General features: G+C 43.2%; 1 protein-coding gene across 5 annotated transcripts in view; it reads right to left on the minus strand.

The window, feature by feature from the left end:
- Positions 1 to 26,397, minus strand: part of RGS17 (regulator of G protein signaling 17) — a 143,385-nt gene that overhangs the window by 113,968 nt on the left and 3,020 nt on the right. The window contains exon 1 of one of the 5 annotated variants that reach the window (XM_055135653.1): positions 19,655 to 19,672. The exons of the other annotated variants lie outside the window; for them this stretch is intronic. The gene's annotated coding sequence lies outside the window, so the exon portion shown is untranslated. Of the gene's footprint in view, positions 1 to 19,654; positions 19,673 to 26,397 lie in introns of those variants that run through there. 5 annotated transcript variants of the gene reach the window in all.

The raw sequence follows: 26,397 nt of genomic DNA on the forward strand, positions 1-26,397 counted from the left end.
GAAAAATTGCATACATAATGTACGTGCATACAAACATAGCAATCCTCAAAAAGACTAGTTCTAGAGTTGTTATATCCCAAAGACGTGATCTGGACTATGAATGAGTAGAATCATCAAGTGCCCTGCAACATTTTATTTGATATATCGATCTTTTGTCAAAGAAAACCAATGCTTTGAAGTGGTCTCATGAAGTCTATGGTCATACCAGCCTGAACGTAGCCAATCTTGTCTGAAGTAGTTTCCTGGCATTCAGATGAAAGGGAAAATAGAATCTGTTGGTGTGGCTTATGAGTTGGCTAAGTTTTTGGTGTGTCAGTTGGGTTAATCAACTTCAGATAGCTGAATTTCTACAGGCTTTGCAACAAGATGAACCAAATTGCACACTCCTTACTCGAAGAAATGTCTATATGGAATGCAATAGGGTGAAACACTTGAGTTACAGACTATCCAAAATCCATCAAGCACATAATCACAGCAATTAGGGCCAATGATTAACTGAGTTTCCCAAAACTATCCAGGGAGAGTTCACTGACTTTCTCTTCCCTGTCTCGCATCAGTAGTTGTGATATCACATCACAGACAGCAATTGTTCTTCCAGGCCCTTCTCTGTACCTGGAGAAATCAAATAACAATTTATAGTAAAAGGCTGGCCTATGTGATGGGTGCTAAAATATTTATTTCTCTGAATATTACTTCCTTTCAAATGCTAATAAAAGCTAGGCTCAAAGCATTTTGGTGCCTTCTTCAAATAAAAGAAAAATTTCCTACAAATATTGGCCATTGTGAATGGCTCTCGGTTTCTGCATCATATTTTAAAATATTTATTTTTAGCCACTGCCCTGATACTCAGTGGCTGGCACTTGGTAGAGTTGGCAGAATCTCAAAAACAATTTCTTAATGAAAAAAATATATATGTTTTCACTACTAAAATTCATTATGGAAGCAGTCTACAACCATCTCAAAATCTTTAGAGTTCCAGAACTAAAGAATGTGGCCACTGTGGGTGGTATTTCTTGCTACAATCCATGTAGATCTCTTTGGTTATTCTTTTCCCATTGTCCTAACTACCAGGATGGACTATAATGAACAAGAAGTAAGGAAGTGACATCACGTTTAAAAAAAAGCCTCCTACTAGATTTTATTATTAATTTTTTCTTCGATTTTTGGGCCACACCCGACAATGGTCAAGGGCTATCCTGGCTCTGCACTCAGGAATTACTCCTGGCAGTATTCAGGGGACCATCTGGGATACTGAGGATTGAACCTGGGTCAGCTGCAAGCAAGGCAAGCATCCTCCTCACTGTGCCTACAGCTCCAGCCCTCCTGCTAAATTTCATTTATTTATTTCTCTTGCTCTCTCTCTCTCTCTCTCTCTCTCTCTCTCTCTCTCTCTCTTGAATCACCGTGAGATACAGTTACAAAGCTTTCATGTTTGAGTTTCAGTCATACAATGATCAAACACCCATCCCTCCACCAGCACACATTCTCCACCACCCATGTCCCCAGTATTACCCCCACCCCCTTTCCAACCTTCCCCTGCCTCTATGGCAGACAATTTCCCCCATACTCTCTCTCTACTTTTGGGCATCATCGTTTGCAATATAGATACTGAGAGGCCATCACATTTGGTCCTTTATCTACTTTCAGCACACATGTCCCATCCCAAATGATCTCTCCAACCATCACTGACTTAGTGATCCCGTCTCTATCCCAGCTGCCTTCTCCCCCAGCTCATGAGACAGGCTACCAACTATGGGGCAATCTTCCTGGCCCTTGTGTCTACTGTCCTTGGGTGTCAGTCTCAAATTATGTTGTTTGATATTCCACAAATGAGTCCTCCTGTTAGATTTTAACCCTGAGTTTTTGTTTAACGGGAGAGTGTTCAAGGAATAATAGGCTCAAACATCACATACCTTTAAGACGACAACTTAGCAGTAAATGTTATTCCCATTGCCTTTCTGTTGTATTTCGAACAAGTGGTCAAACACTACTGCCAACTGACAGGAGAGTGAGTGTTCCGTGCCCTCTGGCAGAAGGCTGGCAGGATGGAGAGGGTGGCCTGGAGCTGCTGGTTTCTGCCACGGCCCCCTGGTTGCTCAGGATGGCAGGACATGTGTTCTCTCAAGGGCAGCTACTACCCTCTTCTCCTAGCAACCGTGTTATGTTAAAGTGCTGTTGCTGAGGCTGCCAGGATATTCTTCTATTCTTGTTCTCGATGACCAAAGCCAAAGGAAGAGAAAGTGTAAACCAGACTTGAGGTGAAGACACAGGGCGAGGGACCCAGAAAAACAGCCCTTGACACGACACTAGCAAACAAATTGACTGCGTTTCTGCACGGTTCACGCTGGAGCTGGATTTATATTTTCCTCCTGGGCACACACAAGTGAGCCATGCAACAGATACACACACACACACACACACACACACACACACACACGCACACACACACACACATACACACACAGCCCAATTCTAAAGACAACACGGCTCCATTCTAAAGACGACCTGCAAGATCACGGCTATTAGAAAAATTTGAAGACAAAATTTATCACCTTATCATTATTCACAGAAAGCCCTCTCTCCACCCCATTTTTTTTTCCCTCGGCAGAGGAACAAAGGCAAATATCTTAAAATTGTCAGGGTGATCCGAAATATTCTGAACCATAATTAGCGTACTGCTTCACTAAAAAGTCTGAAATATCAGATGCTACATTTGTGTCCAAGACAACACTGACTACAAGGTGTGTCCCGCTCCGCTATGAAAAGGTGAAGGGAAAGGTGAATTTTAAAATTGCTAAAATAGGGGCCGGAGCGATAGCACAGCGGGTAGGGTGTTTGCCTTGCACGCGGCTGACCCAGGTTCGATCCCCGGCATCCCATGTGGTCCCCCAAGCACCGCCAGGAGTAATTCCTGAGTGCAGAGCCAGGAGTAACCCCTGAGCATCGCTGGGTGTGACCCAAAAAGCAAAAAAATAATAATAATAAAATTGCTAAAATAGGGGCTGAAGCAATAGCATAGGAGGTAGGGTGTTTGCCTGGCATGCACCCGACCCGGGTCTGATCCTCAGCATCCCATATGGTCCCCCCCAGCACTGCCAGGAGTAATTCCTGAGTGCACAGCCAGGAGTAATCCCTGTGCATCGCTCGGTGTGACCCAAAAGAGCAAAAAAGAAAAGAAAAAGAAACGAAAATCACTGAAATAGGCATATTGCCTCACTCAGTATTTTAACCAATTCTGAGATAAAATATTTCTCATACATAGAAAAGGAGGCAACTAGCTTTCTCAGAGTCATAATAAAAGATAGAGACAGAACTCAAATCCATATCTGCTTCACTTATATTCAAACTGGATTATTGCAGTTTTATCTTTTCAGATCCTGACACAAAAGGAGATACTGATTATTTTCTTGCAGAACTTTAGAACCACAAAAGTATTTGCCCTGCTCCCAGGAAGTTGGTACCATTAGCTTCTTTTACAAGAAAAACAGAACCTAGATGGATAGAATGACTTGCTCCAGGACATAATTAGACAGTGGTAGAGCTAAGAGGGAGCCCAAGGTCAAATACTTTATTCCAGTTTGATTATGGTCAGACATTCACCAACTAACAACCTGAATTAGATTACGGATATGGATATAAAGATGAAAGAAAAATATTTTTGTTGGCTATAAAAGAACTTCTGAGGGGGCAGAGTCTCTTGCCCTGGTGCCTGGCTGTCCTCATCGGGGCCCCTGGGGGAGTGGGGGATGGGTTCCTCCCTCCCCGCAGAGGAACCCAGGTGTGTGGGACCAAGGCCTGAGATCTCCAAGGCTGCTTGGATCAGGACTAGGCATCTTCTGCAGAGATTTTCCATTTCCCAGTAGCTAGGCGGTCACACCCAGGGACTGCCACCGGCGCCGTGTAATCCCACCAATGGCCAACATTCAGAGACTTAAAGCCAACCTCCCAGAACATCATATAGCCTACTTCTCCCTCTGAGAGAACCTGGCAAGCTACTGAGAGTTTCCTGCCCACATGGGAGAGCCTGGCAAACTCCCCGTGGCGTATTCATATGCCAAAACCAGTAACAAAGATTGGTTTCATTTCCCTGACCCTAAAAGAGCTTCCAATGCAGCACTGTAGGGAAGGACGACTAATGAGAGGCTTCTAAAATCTCAAGGTTAGGACGAATGGAGACGTTACTGAGACCACTCGAGAAAATCAACGATCAACAGGATGATGATAATGATAAAAGAACTTTTGGTGGATGCTGGGGTGGGATGGAGAGAGAGAGTAGTGGGAAAGGCACTTACTTGCCTTTCAGTGGCTAACCCAAGTTCCATCCCCAGCACCCTGTATGGTCCCCTGAGCCCACCAAAAGTGACTCCTGAGTGCAGAGCCAGGAATAAGCCTGAGCAACACTGGCATGGCCCAAAAATCAAAATAAAAAGAGTTTCACACGTCAGATGGACTCACTGATTCATTTAACACATGTGTACTTTGAAGTAGACTTTATTTGGGTGGGGAAACAGTAGTGAAGAAACTATAATAAAGATCACTTGAAACTTTTAAACACAGGCAGCTGTTTTATTTGGGTTTGGGCTTGGAGCCACATCCAGCAGTGCTCAAGGCTTACTTCCAGCTCCCTGCTCAGGAATCATCCTGGCCTTGCTCAGGGGACACTACGGGGTGCGAAGATCAAACCCGAATGCAAGGCCAATGTCCTACCCACTGTGCTATCATTCTAGCTCTATCTGCTTTATTTCTATTAGTTTTTTTATGTAATGCCAAGGATGGATCCAGGATACATACATGTGAAGTATGCACTCTACTATCAATAATGGCCCTTACCTGGAATTTAGTGCTCTAGCAATAAAGTAGGCAGAAGGAAAGCACTTGCAAGAATTTGCTACATTTGCTTTATTTAATTTGTATATGTGTGTATGTGTGTGTGCGTACGAATGCAGTGCCAGACATCAAACCCAGGGCTTCACACGTGCAGGCTAAGTGTGCTACCATTGACTACAGCCCTGGCCCTAGAGCTTGCATTTCTAATAGTGGTTAAGGACAGTATCCTTGAAAATGTGACACTTGAGCAAAGAAATGTGACACACAGATATTTTCACAAGCATATTCCAGATTGGGGGTAGAAGGGGCCTGAATTGGTCCATGCATGAACAGCTAGGAGACTGTATGAATGGGGTGAGCTCTCACGCAGAAGACAAAGAATTCAGAAGGGAAAGGGTTCAGCTAACAGTGGGAAGAGACGAGCAAGAGCAGGCCACACAGGCCTTGAAGGCCAGCGTAAGGACTTGGGACTTGGTGTAAAATGACCATCTTAGCCAGAGAGGCCTCAAGGAATTTTGAATCTGGTCAACTTCAACAAACTGGTCCTTGCAGCCCATACACATTTCATTTCTCAGTCCAATTTAATCTTGGGATACCTGGCAAAGATGCTCCATTGGCCTATTTGAGAGAGTGATGGCAACTGACCTTAAAATTTCATAGAGTACCGTATCACTGTATCACTGTCATCCTGCTGCTCATCAATTTGCTCGAGCAGGCACCAGTAACATCTCCATTGTGAGACTCATTGTTATTGTTTTTGGCAGATTAAATACGCCACAGGGAGCTTGCCAGGCTCTGCCGTATGGGCGAGATACTCTCTGGCTCCAGGCTGGAGGGCAGGAAAGAGAGAATGGTGGCAAGGAGACAGATTGGCCCAGGCAAGGGGACGAGGGGGGATGGGGTGCAGAGATGGAAGCATAACACAGGAGCCAATAGAATTCAAGCAAGAAAATAAGTCTAAATTAAAGACAGGGTAATTATGAGTGGATGTTAATGGAAGGAGGGAGAGAGGGAGGGAGGAAAGAAGAGAGGGAGGGAGGGAGGGAGGGAGGGAGGGAGGGAGGGAGGGAGGGAGGGAGGGAGGGAGGGAGGGAGGGAGGGAGGGAGGGAAGGAGGGAGGGTCTAAGTTGACTCCCACTGCTTCAGGATTGGGACAACTCAGATGCTACCCCTTAGTGGAATCTGGGAAACAGAGGAGCCTTGTCAGAGAGAGGATAAGAATCTAAGTGGCACGGTTCGGGCCCAGGCCATTTGAGAGACAGGTAAAGAGGTCACTAGGATTCAGGAAGGTTTTATTAGCTCCTGATAGGATTGAGGAAAGTAAAGGGGAACATCTAGGGCTTTCCAGGATGCAAAGCAGATGTTCCAGTGCACGGCTCAAGCATGGTACAAACCAGTTCCTGGAGGCAGATAAATGGATCTTTGCCACGGAAGGGTGTCGAAGACAGGGGAAGAAAACTGGTCCTGTGTGAAATTCCCGCACGCGGGGCTGTGTAAACTCCTTGCTTGGGGATTACATGTGAAAGGATGTTTGCGGGCTCTCGGGGCAGTGCTCTCTGGCCACCTGCATTGGGTGCTCTCGAGTCGCTTCCCCACCCAGGACGGCTGTTGCCTTGGACAGACTAGGGAAGAACGAGGGCCAAGCTAGTTGCTGATTAGTTGCCATTTATTCAATCTCTCATCTCTCCCAGCTCTCTCCACCCCTCTCTCTAACTCGCTCTACAGTGCTCTCCGTGACACCTCTCCAGTCTCCCCAGCCACGCTTGCTTAGCTCTCAGCCGTCTCTCTAACTCGGTGCCTCTCACAGTCCCCTGTCCTCTTCTGTTTCTGTCTCTCTGTAGCCGTCTGCCCGTCCCTCTCCTTACGGCCACTCTTTTTAATTCTCTCTCCACGCCGCCCCAAACACACCTCCCCTCTGGAAGCGCAATCAAAATGTTTTTCCAGTCTTCTTGACCACCTGCAGCCCAGAAGGCAAAACAGCCCTTAAAGTGTGTTTCTCCTCTCCTTAGACCCGAAACTTGATTAACATCATTAATTCTCCTTCCTAATATTTATCATTCTGTATGGACACAGGAATGGACACTGTGTCCATACAGAATGGACTGAGAGTCTCTTGCCCCCGTGCCTGGCTGTCTTCACGAGGGCCCCTCGAAGGGGGTGGGTTTCAGTTTCCCTCCCCACCGCGAGCAGAGCCCCCGCAGCTGAAGACCTCCGGAGCCCAGCCATAGCCATGCTCAAGGCCCCTCTCCACATCTTCAGATGAGCCTCACGCATGAAGGAACCTGCAGAGGAACCCAGGTGTGTGGGACCCAGGGCTGAGATCTCCAAGGCTGCTCAGATCGGGACTGGACCTCTTCTGCCCAGATTCCCCATTTTCCAGTAGCTAGGCAGTCACACCCAGAAGCTGCCCCCGGCACCATATAATCTCATCAACAATCAACATCCAGAGACTATAAAACCAAGCACCCAGAAGACATCGTATAGCCTAGTTCTCCCTCTGGGAGAACTTGGCAAGCTACGGAGTTTCCTGCCCGCATAGGAGACTGTCGCATGACATGTTCATATGCCAAAAGCAGTAACAATGATGGGTCTCATTCTCCTGACCCTGAAAGAGCCTCCAATGCGGCACCATTGGAAAGGACAAATAAAGAGAGGCTGCTAAATCTCAGGGCTAGGATGAATGGAGACGTTACTGAGACTGCTCGAGAAATTCGATGATCAATGGGATGATGATGGTGAGTATTTACCATTCTGTATGGACACAGTAATAGACACATTTAGGCTCGTAGGGTGACTCTCCTGGGGACATCTCACCACTGACTCAGACTACAGTGCTCAGGTCAGATTAATCATTCCTAACCCCAGCAGGGACCAAATCTAGTTACTACTCTTTGGATCATAACAGAGTTTGTCCATGACCAAGCACTTAACTTATAGCTAAGCATTATGGCACTTCAGCCAGGCCCATTTCAATGCAGGGTAGCTAGGTCACCACTTGCCCTGGGTCCATCCAGTCCCTCATCAGAATCCTGCTTTTGGGGATCTAAGAAGTAAGGGCAACTGAGGCTTAAGTTGAGAGAGCAGCCGTCCAGGAGGTAATATTATCTGGAGCCAATCAACTCCCAAGCCACAGGCTTGTCTTTTTAACTGTCTTCCTGTCTCCATACAAACAGCCATTGCTCTGAAATAACTGACCATGCAAAGGACAGTAAGGAGAAGAGAAACACAATATTTACAAGTCAGAGTCTGATCAGGAGACAAAGGTAATTGACAGGTTGGGAGGGGGGGCAATCAACAAACACAAGCTCCCAGCGGCCAGGGAGGAAGGGCAAACCAATATTATCCTACAGTCCTGGAACAATAGAAAGTGTGCTTTTGAAATCTTCCTTCCCGGGAGTGAGAACTCACTGTTTCATAAGGCCTACAGAGGCACCACTGATCAGCAATCTTGGATGACTAATGGGAGCCACCAACAGTGCTCGGATGACACTGAGAGTGAACTGCATGACAGGACTCTTTGTCATCCTAGGATTCACAAGTTCACTGAGCAATCTGACAGTTAAGTGAAGTCAGTGCTCATGAACTTCATCTCAAGAGTAAACATCTGAGTAGTTTAGTATTCACAAACACTACTGTCATGTTTTCTCCAAACACCTGTGATTGATTATAGTTTTATTTGAAGTACCAACAAGTCTAACATGTAACTAACACAATTTAATTTTATCCCATTCGACCATAAAAGCGTTATTCTTTTAAAGTTAAAACACATAGATCTAAAAAAAAAACCCCACATAGATCTACATTGAATTTCCCATACTGTTGAATGAAATAATTATTAATATAAGCCTTCTAACATCTGTATCTTCTATCATGAGGTAATAGGATAATCATATTTTACTGCCAGCCAAAAAATGCATAACTTTAAGAAACAATAATATTTAAAAGTCTCAGCTGTAAAAATATCCCTTGTTTAGACTTTCATTATTACAGGTGGTGTGGAGCTTGTTGCAAAAAATCATTACAAAACAAATAAAATACCAAGCAGAGCATTAACTACAGTTACTAGTGGAATATATTCAGATTCTCTCCTTCATTTCTCCTTGGCAACAATCAAATTCCTAATAGCTCTTGATAATTCATTACCTCGTGCTTCACTGACACTCTTGACAACAAAGCCGCCCTGTCACTCAGCACATGTCATTGCGAACCAAGACAAGTCATAAGTATAAGGGTGCTCAGGTGGTTCCAAATGAAGTTTTTCAGAAAATACTGCTTCTCCTATAAATGAAACTGTGAGGACATGTCAGTTACGGGGCAATCAAAGAGAAAGAGAGAGAGAGTGAAAGAGAGACAGAGACAGAGAGAAAGAGAGACAGAGAGACAGAGATGGAGACAGACGGAGAGACAGAGAGAGACAGAGAGGGACAGAGAGAGAAAAAAGGGAAAGGAAAAGGAGGAAGGAAAGAAAAAAAGAAAGAGAGTCAGAGGAAGGAAGGAACGACAGTAGGAAGGTAGGAAGGTAGGTTGATGGCTTTAAGCGACCATTGCCTCTTTATTTTACAGCTTTATTCATTTGAATAAAAATGAATAAAGAATGAAAAAATTTCATTCTCATTCTGGCTCTATAAGCTTCCTTACAAAATTTTTTCCCCTAGCTCTTAGACACAACAAACGGCATTCCAATCCAATTGTCTACATATGCATTTTAGTAACATACTCTATTTGCTTTTCTATCTCTGCTCAATGTGATCTAAATTTTGTGATGTGCCTCAAAATTCTTCTGCTTCATTTAATTATGGTCTGAAATCTACCTCGGAACCTTGAATAAGTTTGAAATTTAGCCTTGCAATCAAGTTTGGCAGACAAGTACAAGAAACAGCTAAGGGATGATGACTTTTTTTTTTTTTTTTAAAGGCAGCTCTTTCTGGGGAAATTCCTGGAGGAAAGTCAGATATCTACTCTAAGAAAATGAGCTCACTTCTCCGCCTTGGGATACTTTCAGCCAGATATTTCCTCGATTCGAGAAGGCAGGAGCATAGAATGCCCTTCCTTGAAAGGGGGAAAATCTCTGGTCTTGGTTCCAACTGCCCATGCGTGGGCAGGCGCCAGTCTGCAGGTATATAAGGTCGAACGGTGCTCAAAACTCACATCCCAATTTCTGTTGAATTGCCATGAATCCATTTGTAACAGTACCGCATCAAAGATCAAACATCCTCTAAGCCTCATGAAGGCAGATTTTTTTTCTGCCTGTTTTGACCTCTAATACATACGAATTTCTCAGAACGCTGCATAGCACCTGGCACCTAGCAGACTCTATATTTGTCAAAGAAGACACCACTACATGAGCCAGGCACAGTTTCAAATCCCTATCACTTAGGACTGCCTCACCTCTCCCCCACCCCCAATCATTTACGGTTTATTCTCAGAAGAGTCAAATGCAGTAGAATAACAGAAACAAGCACATTACAGATAATTGAATTTCTTTGCAATTTTTGAAAAGTTTTCAGCTCAACAGATTCCATCCTTTCATTTTCATCATCTGAACCTCCATTTTCTGTTTATCTCCCTGCTTTTAAATGTCAGTTCACAGTTCTGCCTTTAGACAGGAGAAGGCGTGCAAATGAACATCTCTCCCTTCTATCATATTCACATTCAAAGAAAATACTTTCCCAGTGAGCCCGGAAGGTGATTATTTTCACCTTTAAGTTTCAGTTTCATTTATCTTTAATGAAACTCATTAAAAATACTCATGCATTCTCACCTGGTCAAAACGAGGAAAACTTACTTCTGTTCATTACACAAAAGTAGCACTTATTAGATTAAACGTCCTAGTTGTGAAACAATTATAACTAGGAAAGTCTTTGTTAACTTGCTATGCTAAAAGATTTCAAATATTTGTATAGTTAAATGTTGGAAACAGAAAAAAAAGAGGGGGATCATGAAGGGAGAGTACAAGGATTAAGGTGCTTGCTCTGCCTATAATTGACCCTGCTTGAATTCGTGCCACACCATATGGTACCTTGAGCACCACCAGGAGTGATACCAGAGCACAGAGCCAGGAATAAGTCCAGAGAGTCACTAGGTGTGTCCCCAAACCATAATCCCCCCCCCAAAAAAAAAATTGAACATTTGGTCAGTTTAATAAGTAATACACTTAAGGATCAAATCCCCCTCATTTTAGAAAAATAGATCATTTTTAATTTCATCTTCTACTAAATTAAAACACACATACACACACACACAATTCCTGCTTTGGATGTTTCCAGGAAAGTCTTTAGAGAAAGAACTAATTTGTAGTATTTGTCCCACAATGCTCTGCTTCTGACTGTGACTTAAAATATTATAGATGTAGAGATGTGGGAAATAAGAATTCATTCTTTTGTGGAACCATCTAGTTTCAAGGTGCCTTTTGAGCTTACTATGCTCTGTGATTCTAAAATCCCTTGTCTGACTATCTCCTTGGGGAAATTCCACTATCTCTGAATTGTTATCTGTATCTAGAGGTCTGGAGGCAAAGTGCCAAATGAGGCCTAAATAATAAAAATTTCATCCAACATCCCCAGTCTAACCTTAGAGTCGATAAATAAAAGAGGGGATGGATAAATGAAATCATCTACTGTTTCCTAAACAGACGCGTTGATTGTGATATGGAAACATTTTACACTGCTCAGAGTGAATTGGTTTTCGGGCGATGGCTGCATGGATGGCGGCACGGCAACAACGCCTGGTCCAAATGTAAGGCTAGAAGTCTGAATTTTGGGGGTGTAGCCTGCATGCACCCAGCTTGCGCTCTGCAGCTCCGCTGTCTGTGCTCGACAGCTCTGCTGAGTCTCATCCCCAGAGCCACAAGCAACTTCTGGCTATGCTGCAGACAGGGATGTGTGTGTGTGTGTGTGTGTGTGTGTGTGTGTGTGTGTGTGTGTTCCACAACTAAGGTCCAGGACCCCAGTGAAGTGAACCTTCCTGCAAGTCCTAAACTAAAGGACTGCAGACCCTGGTCATGTGACCCCATCCTCCTCATGCTCATGACTACCACCCCCATCAACAGAAGGAAGGGTAGGAGACACAATCCGTTGTTCATTGAAAGTAGTGCTCCAGGGGCTGGAGCAATAGCTCAGCGGGTAGGGCGTTTGCCTTGCATGCGGTCGACCCGGGTTCGAATCCCAGCATCCCATATGGTCCCCTGAGCACCGCCAGGGGTAATTCCTGAGTGCAAAGCCAGGAGTGACCCCTGTGCATCACCAGGTGTGACCCAAAAAGCACACACACACACAAAAAAGAAAGTAGTGCTCCAGCAATACCATAGTATTGTCCTTGACATGGTAGTTTCCCTCTCCCTTGATAATTTTCTTTCTCCCTCGCAACAAGTTTAAGTTCTCTTCAAAGCGAAGGTAAAGAAAAACGCTTACGTTTTCCTTGACGCTCTCCCTCTGACCGGGCGCTACCTACCGCTCCTTTACCCAGATCTCTCCTCTGAATCGCTCTTTCCAACAACTGGTCTATACTCCACACGCTCTCTGGCTCACATCAGCTGGTTCTAGTTTCTTCTCCATCTAAGGAGCGTCTCTCAACAGGCACATCTGCTTTTCTATTTGTATGTGAGTGACTTGATTTATATTTTTAGGCGGTTTTGATACATTCCTTCCCGCTTGCACATGCGCACACACATCTGAACTCCACCAGATCTGACTGTTAGCTGCCAAGAGGGATCACAGAGATGCATCTACCGGCTAACTCCTCTTAGCGTCGTGCTTCATTACTTACGGTGAAATAGCATGAGGTACTTCTGAAAGATACTGTCCAAAATTTAAATGGTTGACTCTTATCCAGAAGGGGAGGGGAGGGAATACATCACTTGTAGGACCATTTCAACTCTTCCCACTTAGGCACTGCCCCTTAAAAATCTGAATCATAAATAGTCATGGGGGGTGCTGGAGCGATAGCACAGCGGTTGGGCGTTCGCCTTTCACACAGCCCACCCAAGTTTGATTCCTCTGCCCCTCTGGGAGAGCCCGGCAAGCTACAGAGAATATTGAGCCCACATGGCAAGCTACCTGTGCGTATTGGATATGCCAAAAACAGCAACAATAAGTCTCTCAATGAGAGACGTTACTGGTGCCCGCTCGAACAAATCGATGAGCAACGGGATGACTGATACTGATACTGAAATAGTCATGACTCTCCATCCAGTTTAGTACCCTCCCTCCTTATGAATGAAAAAAAAAAATGAACACAGAATGATTGATTGATTTGCTCCTAAATCTCAACATTCTTGAGGATGACAAGTTTTGATGTTAATAACCATCATCCTTTTCTCCAAAAACATTCTAGAGGAATTTCCTCCATTCCCAATACCACCATCCATATCACTACACAAAACTGAGCTTGGAGCTTCCCCACAAACACCACAACGATCCCATCCACATACTCGTTCCTGCTCTGCTCCCACCGCTGCTCGGTGAACTGGTTCACGTTCAACTTCTCGGGGGCAGGAAGTCGGATGCAAAATAGAATTTACCAGAGCAGGAAGTGCTATGAATTAAAATATTGTTAGAGAATAACAAGACCACAAGAGGAGGGAAGGGAGAGCAGTAGGAGGTGCGTTGGGGAAAACGCTCTCTTTGAAAAGGTGATGTCTGCACTACATCTAGAATGATGGAAACATCATGGAAAACACTGGGGATTGTTTGGGGAGTGGATGGAACGGCAAATACAAAGGCTCTGAGGTTGCCAGGCTCTTGATAGCCCCACCCTGCCGCCCTCCTCCCTGTGCCTGGAATTGCCCTGCTACCTCCTGGCTAAGATGCTTCCCTTTCTAATTCTACCTCAGACACTGATGTTTCTGAGTCATGAGTATTCAGATGCCCAGCTAACCTAAAATTATCACTGCCCTATTGGATTTTTACAGGCTTCCTCTTCTATTACATAGTTGACCTTCAATGGCTTAGGAAAGAAGCAATTCAGAGTTAGCCGACCTCTTCCACAGAGTTTGCACAGCACCCACTATTCTTCAACAGTGACACCCTGGAAATGAGCACCCAGGAGCTACGGTGGTCTGCCCTGTCATCCTATTGTTCCGGCTACTGGGAACCTCAGAGCTAAAACATATTAACAATTCTCCCCATGTTATAGCTTGTGCCCATACCTCTCCCGTATTTATTTCTCCTCGTGGCTTCTTATCTGTATTTTGTTTCACTTTCATGGCCCCATATGAAAGTGTTCTTATTTGAATTGCTCTAAACATATTGAAAATAGATGCAGTATAAGTCATTATTCACAAGTACTTTGGAGATATGATAGGAGTAACTGCCTCATTGCAAAATCCAATATATTACCTTGATCCTGATCTTACCTTCTTTGCCATGTGCTCTTTCGGCTATTCCTTCTTAAGACCATCTTGATTTTCCCATATTTTTCAAAAGATTAACATACATATGAATAAAATTGCTTTCAAAAATTCTGCTTCCTTTGATTCACTCCAGATTGAAGTACCTTCATTCTCTTAACACTTTCTTCATCCTGACCATTTTATGCCTAAATATTACATATATATACATGTGTGATAGATAAGAGATACATGGATGCAAATACATACAGATATATAGACAGTTGTTGACATGTATGAATGTGCACGTGTATGTGTGAATGTTCATATATTAACATACATATGTTCAGAATACATGTCCGGGTAAGTGTGATAATGTACATATGTATCCAGGTATGTCTATATTTTAGTTCCCTTCTTTCCCATATGCTCCTTCGATGCAGATAGATTTCAGGATTCTATTCTAAGTCCTCAATGCTCTCTACACTTTTTTCTTTGGCAATCACCTACTCTGTCACCTCTAAGTAAAATTTTTCAAATTTTATTTCTAGCCCCAGTCTTCTCCTGAGATTGCATTCCAAATTCCCTGGAACCAACTGAACTTTGAAGTTCAACTGAGGCCTTGTAACTTTTTCACTGTCCCGATCCTTACATATCCACCTAACACCTCTGTCAGAGATCTATCCACTGTGCCTTGGGCAGCAAACTTATCACCTCTTGAGAAAGCCTGCTAAGAAGTTACATCCAATTTGGATGTCCAAACTATGTGTTTGATGTAGATCACTGGTTCAAATGCTATTCCTTTTGGTTTTTGAGACACACCCAGTAGTGCTTTGGCATTACTTGCAGTAATGCCAGAATGTGTGTGCATGGGGGGCGGGGGGGCTAATGTGTTAGGGATAGTGTGTGTGAGGGGGGGAGGTGAGAGGGATGGTGCGTAAGGGGGAGGTGGGAGGGATGGTGTGGGGGGGAGTAAGGTGGGAGAGATGGTGTGTGGGGGGAGGTGGGAGGGATGGTGTGGGGGGGAGTAAGGTGGGAGAGATGGTGTGTGGGGGGAGGTGGGAGGGATGGTGTGGGGGGGAGGTGGGAAGGATGGTGTGTGTAGGGGGAGGTGGGAGGGATGGTGTGAGGGGGTAAGGTGGGAGGGATGGTATGGGGGGAGGTGGGAGGGATGGTGTGGGGGGGTAAGGTGGGAGGGATGGTGTGTGGCATGCAGCACCAGGGACCACTGATCCATCTCCCCGGTCCACCAAATGCTTTTCTGCAAACTAACATTAAGAGTTAAGATGCACTTAATGCCAAGTGTATGCAGGGAGCATTGCACATAACATCTCTGCACAACTCAGCAATGTGGTTTTATTATTCCCACTGTATCACTGGGGCCATTTCAAGTTACGTCTCATCATTTCACATGGCTCTCTTCCAAAGGATGGAACACACATATTGTTTATGGGAACAGGTCTACTCCAGGTTAAGAAACGACAAATTCCCCCAGCCACTTCTCCCACAAATGATTGGTTTTTGCTCGCTGTCTTATCTGTATCACAAATCTCTAGTCATACTACCCACCAAGACTGAAATTCAAAATAAAGTGCTCTGGTTGTAACGTGACTATGCAGAACAGCCAATGGCTTCATTTCAGAGACCGTGAGCTTCCAAGGGCAAAGGCCAGGATCATATGAGGTGCTTCCCACTGGCCCACTCGACTTTTAATTAAGAGCCGACTAAACATTTGCTAGCATTCGGGTGGATGTGTCAGCTTCTCAGTTCATTTCTTCCCTAAACTCTTCATTAGCTTGGTTTCTCCAGGCCTTCCAGGCTCAAATCATGCTTGTGGGCCACGCGGGTCCTTTTGGGTCTTCTATATTGCATTGGTGGCCATGTCCGAAAGATTCTGGGACTCGCCTGCGGTCAGCACCCCATGCCCTCTGCAGTGCTGTTCACTTCAGACCTGTCTTCCCTCACCTGGCCTGCTGGTGTCCTGTTCCTGCTTCCCTTCTTCCCCCTCCACCCCCAATCACAGACCACACACCGGGAGCCTCTCCCCTGCACGCTCCTACTTACACAGCTCCAGAGCGTCCTGTGCTTAGCAAGGAGAATTGAGTCTTGCAGGTGGCTATTCATCTCTGCCAATATCTGTCCTCTTCCAGTCTCAGCATCCTGGGATTTTCTGCATGTACTAGATCGATACTTCTGGGAAACTTGGACTTGTCACAAAGTATTTGTCAAACTCTCCAGGTTCTGAACCTTCTTTTTGGGGGGATGGGGAGGCACATGGGAGGCGAGGGATGAAACCCGGGTCAGCGGTATGGAAGGCAAGCTCCTTCCCCACTATGCTATCACTTCTGCCCACTTTCTTTACATTTCTTTCTTTCTTTTTTTTTTCTTTACATTTCTTGTAAGCCTGTGTGATCCTTCCTTCGGTGGAGTATCTGACTTTCAATAATACAGGAAAAAGGCCTGCCCTCCATGAGCTTTTGCCACATCCTGCTTGGGCCATCTAAAATGAATCTACAATTCCTGAATTCTTACATTTCATTTCTCTCCCGGAGCACAAAAGCTAGAGCACTTTACTCCATATATTTCTTTCTTCCACTGTCTATAGGCTTTTTAAGCCTTGGCAACAGCCAATTTCATTTTATTATTTCAAATAACAGAGCAGGCTCCACTTAGTGGCATTAATTACCAGCAAGAAGGCGATAAAGGAAAGAGGTGAAAGTGAGACCCAATGGAGCCTGAAACTGGGAAACCAGCCCCAGCACTTGGGGGAAAAAAAGAGAATTCAAGCAGGCCTTTTCCTTTTTTTTGAAACAGCAGCAACAAGAGTTTCCTCTCCCTTTTTATAATTTCTGCCTGTCCCTAATTTAATTTCTTAGATTACACTCTCTGAGGTCTATCTCGTCTCAAGCACATGGCCTGCTTGTTTTTCAGCCTCAGAACTAACTGTCCTAGAACTCTCCTGCGGCTGCTGGGCTGAGGCCAGCACACGAAGTGCCTTGGTGGCCAGCAGCAGGTCACCAGCTACTGCCCGTGATCCTACTATGCCACAAACCCACATTTCCTTCCAAAAACTCTCAGTGCCAATGAACAGACACGCTTCTTCAAGAAGAGCTGTCCCCGTCCCCAAATCTTAATGTCCCAAAGGTTAGACACTGAGTCTCTACGTTGACCCAGCGGAGACTTATTTCCAATAAGCATTGATAGGTATTGCTTATTTTGTTATTTTTGTTTGTTTGTTTTTGTTTTTTTTTTTAGAGGGGGTGACTTTTTGGGTCACACCTGGTGATGCTCAGGGGTTACTCTTGGCTCTGCCTCCAGGAATTATTACTCCAAGGCAATGCTTGGGGGACCAGACTGAATGCCAGGGAAATCGAGCCTGGGTCTGCCATGTGCAAGGCAAACACCCTACCCGCCGTACTATCACTCTGGACCCAGCCTTGCTTCTTGCAAAATAGCATCAATCAGCATGATAAGGTTGGCTTTTCAAAGCAAAATGTATTTCAAATAAGCATTGATAAGGCTGGTATTTCAAAGCAAAATGTAGAGAAAACTTCACATTACAAAAAATTAAGTAGTAATTTTGTATATAATGTGCTGCAGAGTAGCTACAGTTAAAAAGAAAAGTTGGGGTCAGATTTTGTATCCATGTGATTGAATTTTGGTGCCACCTACAAGAATTTTTGGTTATTCAATGTAACCTATGTCAGGACAAAAAAAGTGCTTCACATTTTTTTTTCCTTCCTGGAATTAACATTTATTTAATGAAATTCTACCTCACAAAATACCACTTGCATTACTCAGATGTTCAGTCAATGAAATTACTGAATTAATGGGGAAAAAATTACCTTAAGATTAGGTCACATGTATTCAGGAAACTGGAAGTAGTTACATAACACAGCAGAGTTATGTAATAATGCATTGACTAATATTATACTCTAAGATGTAATGAGTTTTCAGCGAATAGTCTTGCTTTCTGAGCTCAGCTTTCATGTTTATTCTTGATGTCCCTTATCTCATTGGTATCTCTCCTTGTATTCTAAGGGATGAATCCTTCCATCCTGAAAATTTGGCTATGATTAAACACGCATCAGGTCATTGTTTCCTGTTCTCAACTAAAAACAAAAAAAACGGGGGGGGGAAACACACATTCACTCATACCCTCTACACAAAAATTACAGTTTGAAAATATTAATTTTGAAGCAACCCCAAGGTACAAGGATTTCTTTAGCTCTTGATTTTCGGTATTTAAAATGACACACAATAAATCCTTTTAATTAATTTATCATTCATGAGAATTAGAAGGGTCATTTGACACTAGATTTACAGGGTAATTTAATTTTTTTTCAAGAGCTAAAATGCACAGTTCTGGAATGAGCAGATGATGAAAACATGAGGTCTAGTAGCTTGAATCAAAAGAGCCAAGAAAGGTTACTGCGTTTGCCTTGCATACAGCAGACACCAAGTCAAATATAACGTGTGGCTACCAAAACAGAAAAACAGAATAGCCAACACTCAAATCAGTTTATTCTAACCACCAGAATAGGAAAGAAACATCAGGGACTTTTTTTTTTTTTTTCTTTTTTGGGTCACACCCGGCGATGCACAGGGGTTACTCCTGGCTCATGCACTCAGGAACTACTCCTGGTGGTACTCAGGGGACCATATGGGATGCTGGGAATTGAACCCAGGTCAGCCTCGTGCAAGGCAAATGCCCTACCCCCTGTGCTATCGCTCCAGCCCCCATTAGGGACTTTTATTGGATAAAAACTCAAACATCTGAGTTGGGGGCATCTGACATAACATAAACACCTATTTGGGGGTTATGTTATGGGGGGCATACCTGGGAGTGCTTACTCCTCGCTCTGTGCTCAGAGATTGCTTGTAGGGGGATTTGGGGTACCAAGGATCAAACCCGAGTCAGTCATATGAAAAGCAAAAACCCTACCCACTGTGCTATCATTCCGGCCCCTCATACACACCTATTTAGATAAAGTGCAAAAGAGAAGTAGCTGCCTCTCCAATGCCTCTTCTTAGAAAGAATCATCCCACGGCTACTACCAATAAAAAGGGAGAAAGCCAAGTGCCAGTCTCCACCCCCAGACTAAGTGGGAAAAATATTTCAATATTCAAATTCATTCTATAATGTTTAATACCCCAGTGTATACGAGAATATGTGATAGTCCACTTCCAAAAGCAGCGTCCAGTTGGTAAAACAGTATGCGAATTATGCAGGCCATGGCATCGCCTTATGGCGTGTCTTCTGCCTTAGTACCCCCATAAAAGACATTCACTTTTCCTCTGCTTTTATCTATTGAGTCTTGATCATACTGGACTCATGGGTCAACAGGTAAAAGACTTTATGGCAGTGCTGAGTAGAAATAAATGGAGAAAGAAATAGGTTAAAACATCAAATTAGCACATGTGGTTACTCATTAACAGCACAGTTGAAGGTTTAATGACAGGGAGGTTAAATTTAGCGACCTAAGTGAGGGCTTAGCTTACCTTCGAGTTAATTCATTCATAATGCCCATGTCTTTTGTTACAGCATATAAGGAAATCAACAGTGTATTCAGGAGGCTTTGCTAGAAGAAGCTGAAGTGTTCAAGTGACATACATAATCCCAAGGCTTGCTCAGGATATCCCCCAATCAGGAGAGAAAAGTCCAGTTGCTATATTTAGAGACCAGCAGTGGCTTCGGTGAGCATGTATTGGAAATTATTTCCTTTTTCAAAATCAACTGTTGTTTGAATGCGGAGTTGGTTGTTAAATCATCCACCGGCAAAACCACTTCCTGCTTTCTCTTCTCCTTATCTCAAAAGTCTCTGCCTTGCAGCTTTGGCTCGGAAAAGAGAAGGCCAGAATTTGAATGCAACTGGCCTGCAATTGCTAAATCATAAGGAGGTCTTTGTCCATTAATACCCTGTGATATTTACTTATAGTTTATGAACGTAGAATGATCAGCGATCACAAAATAAAAGCAAAATAATACGTGGATCTTCTATGTGTGTGAAATTTTTGTAAAAAGGCAACACTTTGTAGTTTACTGGAGGGCGGATGTCTTCTCAAGCAGTTCTCAGAGGCCCCAGGGAGTATCCAGGCGATACTCAGCAAATCTGGTGAGACTGTTTGATATTTGGGCCTGGCTGTGCTGGGGGCGGGGAGGGTCAGCGGGCTAGCCCCGTCATGCTAGAGGAAATATTTTATTTTTGCAAAAATCACATTACAGATCCAAGTACATAGTAGGCTCTTAAGAATTCTCATCAATGCATAAATGAGTGGATAGATCAATGAATTAAACTCTATTTAACTGGGAAGTTAAACAAGATGGTGAGGAATGGCTAACACAGGAAACGCATAGAGTAATTTTAATACTAATGAGGACCCATTAGTTAAGACAAATACTGACAAGAAAAAAATCCCTTAAAGCAAACACATCCACATGATATTTCATGAATTCAATTATCCGACTCTAGTACAGTAATACTGCCATTGCCATTTATGGTACATTTTTAGAGATTGGACCCTTGAATATTTTTGAGGCATATGCAATCAGTTTTCAAATTTTACAGATAATAGTACTAAGGATCAACAAGGCAAAAGGCTAAATCTCTGCTCTTTTTATGGAGTTATGCTACTGGCTTTTAAGTCTCTCTCAGAGACTTTAGTCTTTCATGCTTCCTCATATCCTTCGAATTCAATTATATAGGTTGCTGCTTTACAAAGCAGACGTTCAAATATTGGATGATTTAGATTGATTATGATTTAAAAATATAATAGAGTAAGAAAACTAGGGTGGAGCTGTGGGGTGTTCTTTCTGGAGCCAAAACTGACAGAAGGAAATGCCTAGATCAGGCCAGAGCGAGGGCAGAGGGGGTCAGGTGCGTGCCTTGAATACAGTCCCTTGAGAGTCCCCAAAGCACCGCCAGGAGTGATCCCTAAATACAGAGCTAGGAGTAAGTTCTGAGCATTAGAGGGTGTGCATACCCGCTTCCAAGTCTCTAAACAGAATAGCTTCTCATAACTTATCAAAGAAAAAGTGCCTACCATTGAGATAAAAATTAAAACTGGATAAGAGCCGCCATCTTTCATAAAAGGAGCTGCCATCTTTCACAAAAGGGGTTTCCACTGGATTTTAACTTACTACACCATTGGTAAGACCCAAGATAACCGAAGAGATGAAACCAATATTTATCTTTTTACCCACCCCCCCTTTATGTCTTAATATTCTCTTGAGTTGTGTCTCTTTTATTGTATTGTCATGGCTCTTGAATTATAACCTTTGTATTCAAAAGCTAATCAGCAAATACTATGGCCTAATATAAGAAAGCAAATATTTGCCTTGTGAACCATAATCATTATCCATAATAAAATTATATTTATTGACACAGAGATTGAAAAAAATCTCAAATGTGAAATTTAAGCAATTCAGAGTTTTTAGATGTTTATTACTCAGGCTAGAATTCCAAGTATGCAGCCTTGGTATAATTTAATGAAAAAGACTATACAGCTAGTAAATAGCAGAGCAACTATTCATATCCCATTGTACTTAAATGAAATTTCATATTTCTCCACAGCTCATTGCTTCTTCAATATATACCTCTCATTCATTATAAATTCCAAGATCACTAACTCTGAATTACTCAAGTTTTACTGCAGTCAACAAATTTGAAATGGCAATAATTATACAGTTATACATGAACTACTTTCTAGGCTGTTTAATATCTAAATAACTCTATAAAATCTCCTAGCTACACAGAAAACTTCGAAGCTAAAGTTTGTAAAAAGCCAGAATGTTAAAAAAATATTCCAGTGGGTAGGTCTTGTTTTACATGAGGCTAATCTGGGTTACCCCATATGCACCACCCCCTACCCCCCCAACTCAGAACCCTGGTAGATTAATCTCTAAGAAGGATTAAACCCTGAGCACTGCAAGGGTGACATGAAAACCAAATAATAATGAACAACAACAACAAAAACAATAATAATAACACCAGGAGCCTTCTTTAAGGACACTGAATCATGTGTCGCACTATAGCACTGTCATCCCATTGTTCATCGATTTGCTCAAGTAGGCACCAGTATGTCTCCATTGTGTTGTTGTTACTGTTTTTGGCATATCAAATAAGCCACAGGTAGCTTGCCAGGCTCTGCCCTGAAGGCGGGATACTCTCGGTAGCTGGCCGGGTTCTCTGAGACGGATGGAGGAATCGAACCCGGGTCAGTCGTGTACAAGGCAAATGCCCTACCTGCTGGGCTATCTCTCCAGAGATGGGTGAGGTGTCAAAATTTTGATACTTCAATTTCACCTTCAGCTTAAAGTCTGAGATAAAATAGGAGTGTGCCAAGTCTTCCAAATGAAACTTAACGAATTTCATTCTGATAAGACATGACCATGAATATTCTGTGGTAAGCCTCTGTTTACTCCTCTCGTCCCTTTAATCTTATTTATCTCAGGAAAGTTCAGCCAACCAGAAGAAGCAGTATATGAAAATATGGGAACTCAGGGCTAGAGAAACAGCAGAGTGGGTAGGGTATTTGCCTTGCACGCGGCCGACCCGGGTTCTATTCCTAGCATCCCATATGGTCTCCTGAGCACCGCCAGGGGTAATTCCTGAGTGCAGAGCCAGGAGTAACCCCTGTGTATCGCCAGGTGTGACCCAAAAAGAAAAAGAAAGAGAAAGAAAATATGGGAACTCTACATACATGCTCCTCATGACACAGAATAAGAATGCATGCAGTTTCTAGAGAAAATTGATAGGCCCTCTAATTATTAAATGATGCTTTTCCCGGGGGAAGTGGTGTTTGGGTCACACCCAGTGGTGCTCAGGGCTTATTCCAGGCTTGAGGGCTCGAACCGGGGTTATCCATGTGCTAGGCATCTGAAAGAACTGTGTACCTTGGAATAGTGACTATGGTGGCAGGTGGCAGTTTGTCGTGGACACCCTGGCAATCCTAACCCAGGGGGTGAACCCTTACAAGCTTCTGAGGATGTTTAACTCCACTAGGACTGGGCTATCAACTGGGTCAGTCAGAATGATGGCAGAAGTCTGTACCTGTCTCATGTCTTCCTCGTCACAAAGCACTTCCCATCTCTGCATGCTTCTGCTTTTACTATAATATTAGTACTCTAATGAGAACAGTTACCAGGATACCCTGGAAAAGTGGACAAAAGATTTCAGTAAGTAAGCCTCAAATTAAGAAAATATTTACACATAATACAATATATGACATATATTTTATTATATACAATATATTGTGTATTGTAATATTATATATAATTTTGTATATAAAATTGTATACAATAGTGTATATATATTGTATTATATGTAAATACAGCTGGAGCAACAGCAGAGTGGGTAGGGCATTTGCCTTGCACACAGCTGACCTGGGTTCGATTCCTCCATCCCTCTCAGAGAGCCCAGCAAGCTACTGAGAGTATCCCGCCCGCACGGCAGAGCCTGGCAAGCTACCCATGGCATATTCGATATGCCAAAAACAGTAACAAGTCTCACAATGGAGATGTTACTGGTGCCCATTTGAGCAAATCGATGAACAATGGAATTACAGTGCTACAGTGCTATGCAAATATGTATATATATATGTATATATATACATATACATACACAAATCTTGCCTAAAAGCAGGCCATCCAAAGTTATCAGTATTGTTTGTAACCAAATAACCAAAAATTTAAAAAAATTTACCTGTTGATTAGTAAGGGTTTTCAAAAATGATACCATGTTGGTACAAATAAGATATGCTATTCTAATATGTATGCAAAACCTACTCATAAATGTGGAATTCACGTAAACACTACAGTATTGGAAATCACAAAAAAATCCAGAAAGAAAAGAAAAGAATAGTCAAATAAATTGACTTCCACAACATTAACACGTGTGTATGTGTGTGTGTGTGTGTGTGTGTGTGTGTGTGTGTGTGTGTGTGTGTGTGTAACTATGATCTTCCAAGACCAGAGAGGAGCCAGCACAGGGGTTCAGGTGCTTGCTCCATGTGCTGCCAAGCCCGGTGTAATCCCCAGCATCACATTTGGTCCCCAGAGCACCTCCAGTAGCGGCCGACCCTTAACCCCAAAGTATGAGTTTCTACATGTGATTCTGATTACTTTAAAAATAACCTACCAAAGCACAGTTATTTGGCTATATTATATAAATGGTCATATACATTTACCACCTGTATATCAAATAATAATCCCTTATGTGTTGGGATAATTTAAGTGACTATTCTAAGCACACGCTCAAAATCTAAACGCTACAGTATATTTATGCTTGCAAGAATCTTAGGAGAATTATATTTATGATATCAGCCTCCCTCCGTCTTTCACTCCCTCCCTCTCTCCCTTCCCTTCCTTCCCTCCCTCCCTCCCTCCCTCCCTCCCTCCCTTCCTTCCTTCCTTCCTTCCTTCCTTCCTTCCTTCCTTTTTTCCTCCAACCCAGCAGTGTCCAGGGGTCATCCCTAGCTCTGAGCTCAGCAATGATCCCTGGGACTGCTCCAGGAACACACATAGCGCCTGGGAATCAAATCAGGGTCCTGTCCAAGGCAATCAAACACAGGTCAAGTATTTTACCTCCTGTACTATCACGATCTCGCCAGTCCCCAGAGGGGATTCTTCATATATAATTAATTTCTGAGGAAACCGAAGTTTAGACCAGGTAAGTAACTTGATTGTGATAATAACAGAATAAACAACTTCTGAAACTCATTCCCCCCGCGGCTGTGGAGAACGATGAATGCACAGGACCATGAATGCAGCCTTTAGGATCTTGAACGAATGGATTTGGCAAAACCTTGGAGTACTCATTTGGAAAACATAATTCCCAATCTCAGAAGAGGTTAATGAGTGCTTGAAACTGCATTCACTTACGAAATACTTATTTGACACCTGCCTTTTGATAGGTACTGCACTAGATGGGGTATAAAATCAGGAATAACAGTGGAAAGTCTTTTTTAATATTTTCTAATATCAGGAAAATCTTGGGAAGAGCAACAGAAATGGGGAGAAAAGGAGACAGGGAAAGTGAGAGTGTCTATCAATACAATATTGATAGTCCTGGGTACACAGAACTAAGAATTAGTTTGCTGCCTCTTTTTAATTTTTTTTTGGGGGGTGGGGTTGGGTCAAACCTAGTGATGCTCAGAGATTGCTCCTGGCTCTGTGTTTGGGGATCATCTTTGGTAACGCGTGGCAATGCCCAGGAGATGGTGGGGGACTGAACCTGGGTCGGCCGTGTAGAAGGCAAACGCGCTATCTGCCACCTTACTGCTCTGGCCCTGCATTTTATTTCTTATTCAGATTGGATGGATTTACCATTGTTGCACAGTAACTCATACACTTTGGGAGTACAGCTTCATTCCTCCATGTGTGTAAGCCTTGCCACAACTACCACCAAAAATATAGTATTAGGGTCTAATTCTGAAATTTTGACTATTTTTTTCAAACTTTCAGTAAAAACATATGTATGTGGGCCAGAGAGATAGCACAACTGGTACTATATTTGCCTGGTACATGGCAGACCTGGATTAGATCCTTGGCACCACATATGGTCCCAGAGTACAATCAGGAGTGATCCCTGAGCACAGAGCCAGGAGTAATGCACTGAGCATAATAATTGGTGAGCTCAGGGGGCCTGGGGCCCCAACTGCAATTCTTGGTCACTGGTGTGGTTCAATGCAAAGACAGAATAATGTGATGTCACTTGTGTCCTGCAGTGCTTGGGAGACAGAGAACACAGACACAGGACACCCTGTTTGTGTTGCGGGGGGGGGGAGGGGGGAGGGGATGAGGGGTAATCAAATTTTTGAGGATCCAGGACTTCTCACAAAATTTTAGGTCTGTTTAATCAATTTATATTTAAATTTAACAGACATAATGATGGCCCACAGGTAAGTGTATATATATATATATATATATACATATATATATATTGTTCTTCTATAAAACCTTTTCTATAAAGTCCCATATTCTGGAATAGGAAGGGCTTAAATACTACAAACACACATTATTAATTTAATGATGTTAATAATTTCCTATGCAAACGTGTATTAAGTCCAAGGGAATTATGACATAGACTTTCAACACTGTAAATTCATGTAAATTCAATACTGTGGAAGGATTCCATAAAAACAAAGATAATTATTTAAGAAGGAACAGTTAAGGTCAGGTGCAGAACCTGCCCTGTATCCAGCTGACCAGGGTTCTCCCGGCCACCATAAATGGTCCCCTGAGT

The sequence above is a fragment of the Sorex araneus genome, chromosome 4 (genome assembly GCF_027595985.1).
Source record: "Sorex araneus isolate mSorAra2 chromosome 4, mSorAra2.pri, whole genome shotgun sequence".
In the NCBI taxonomy this organism is placed as follows: domain Eukaryota; kingdom Metazoa; phylum Chordata; class Mammalia; order Eulipotyphla; family Soricidae; genus Sorex; species Sorex araneus.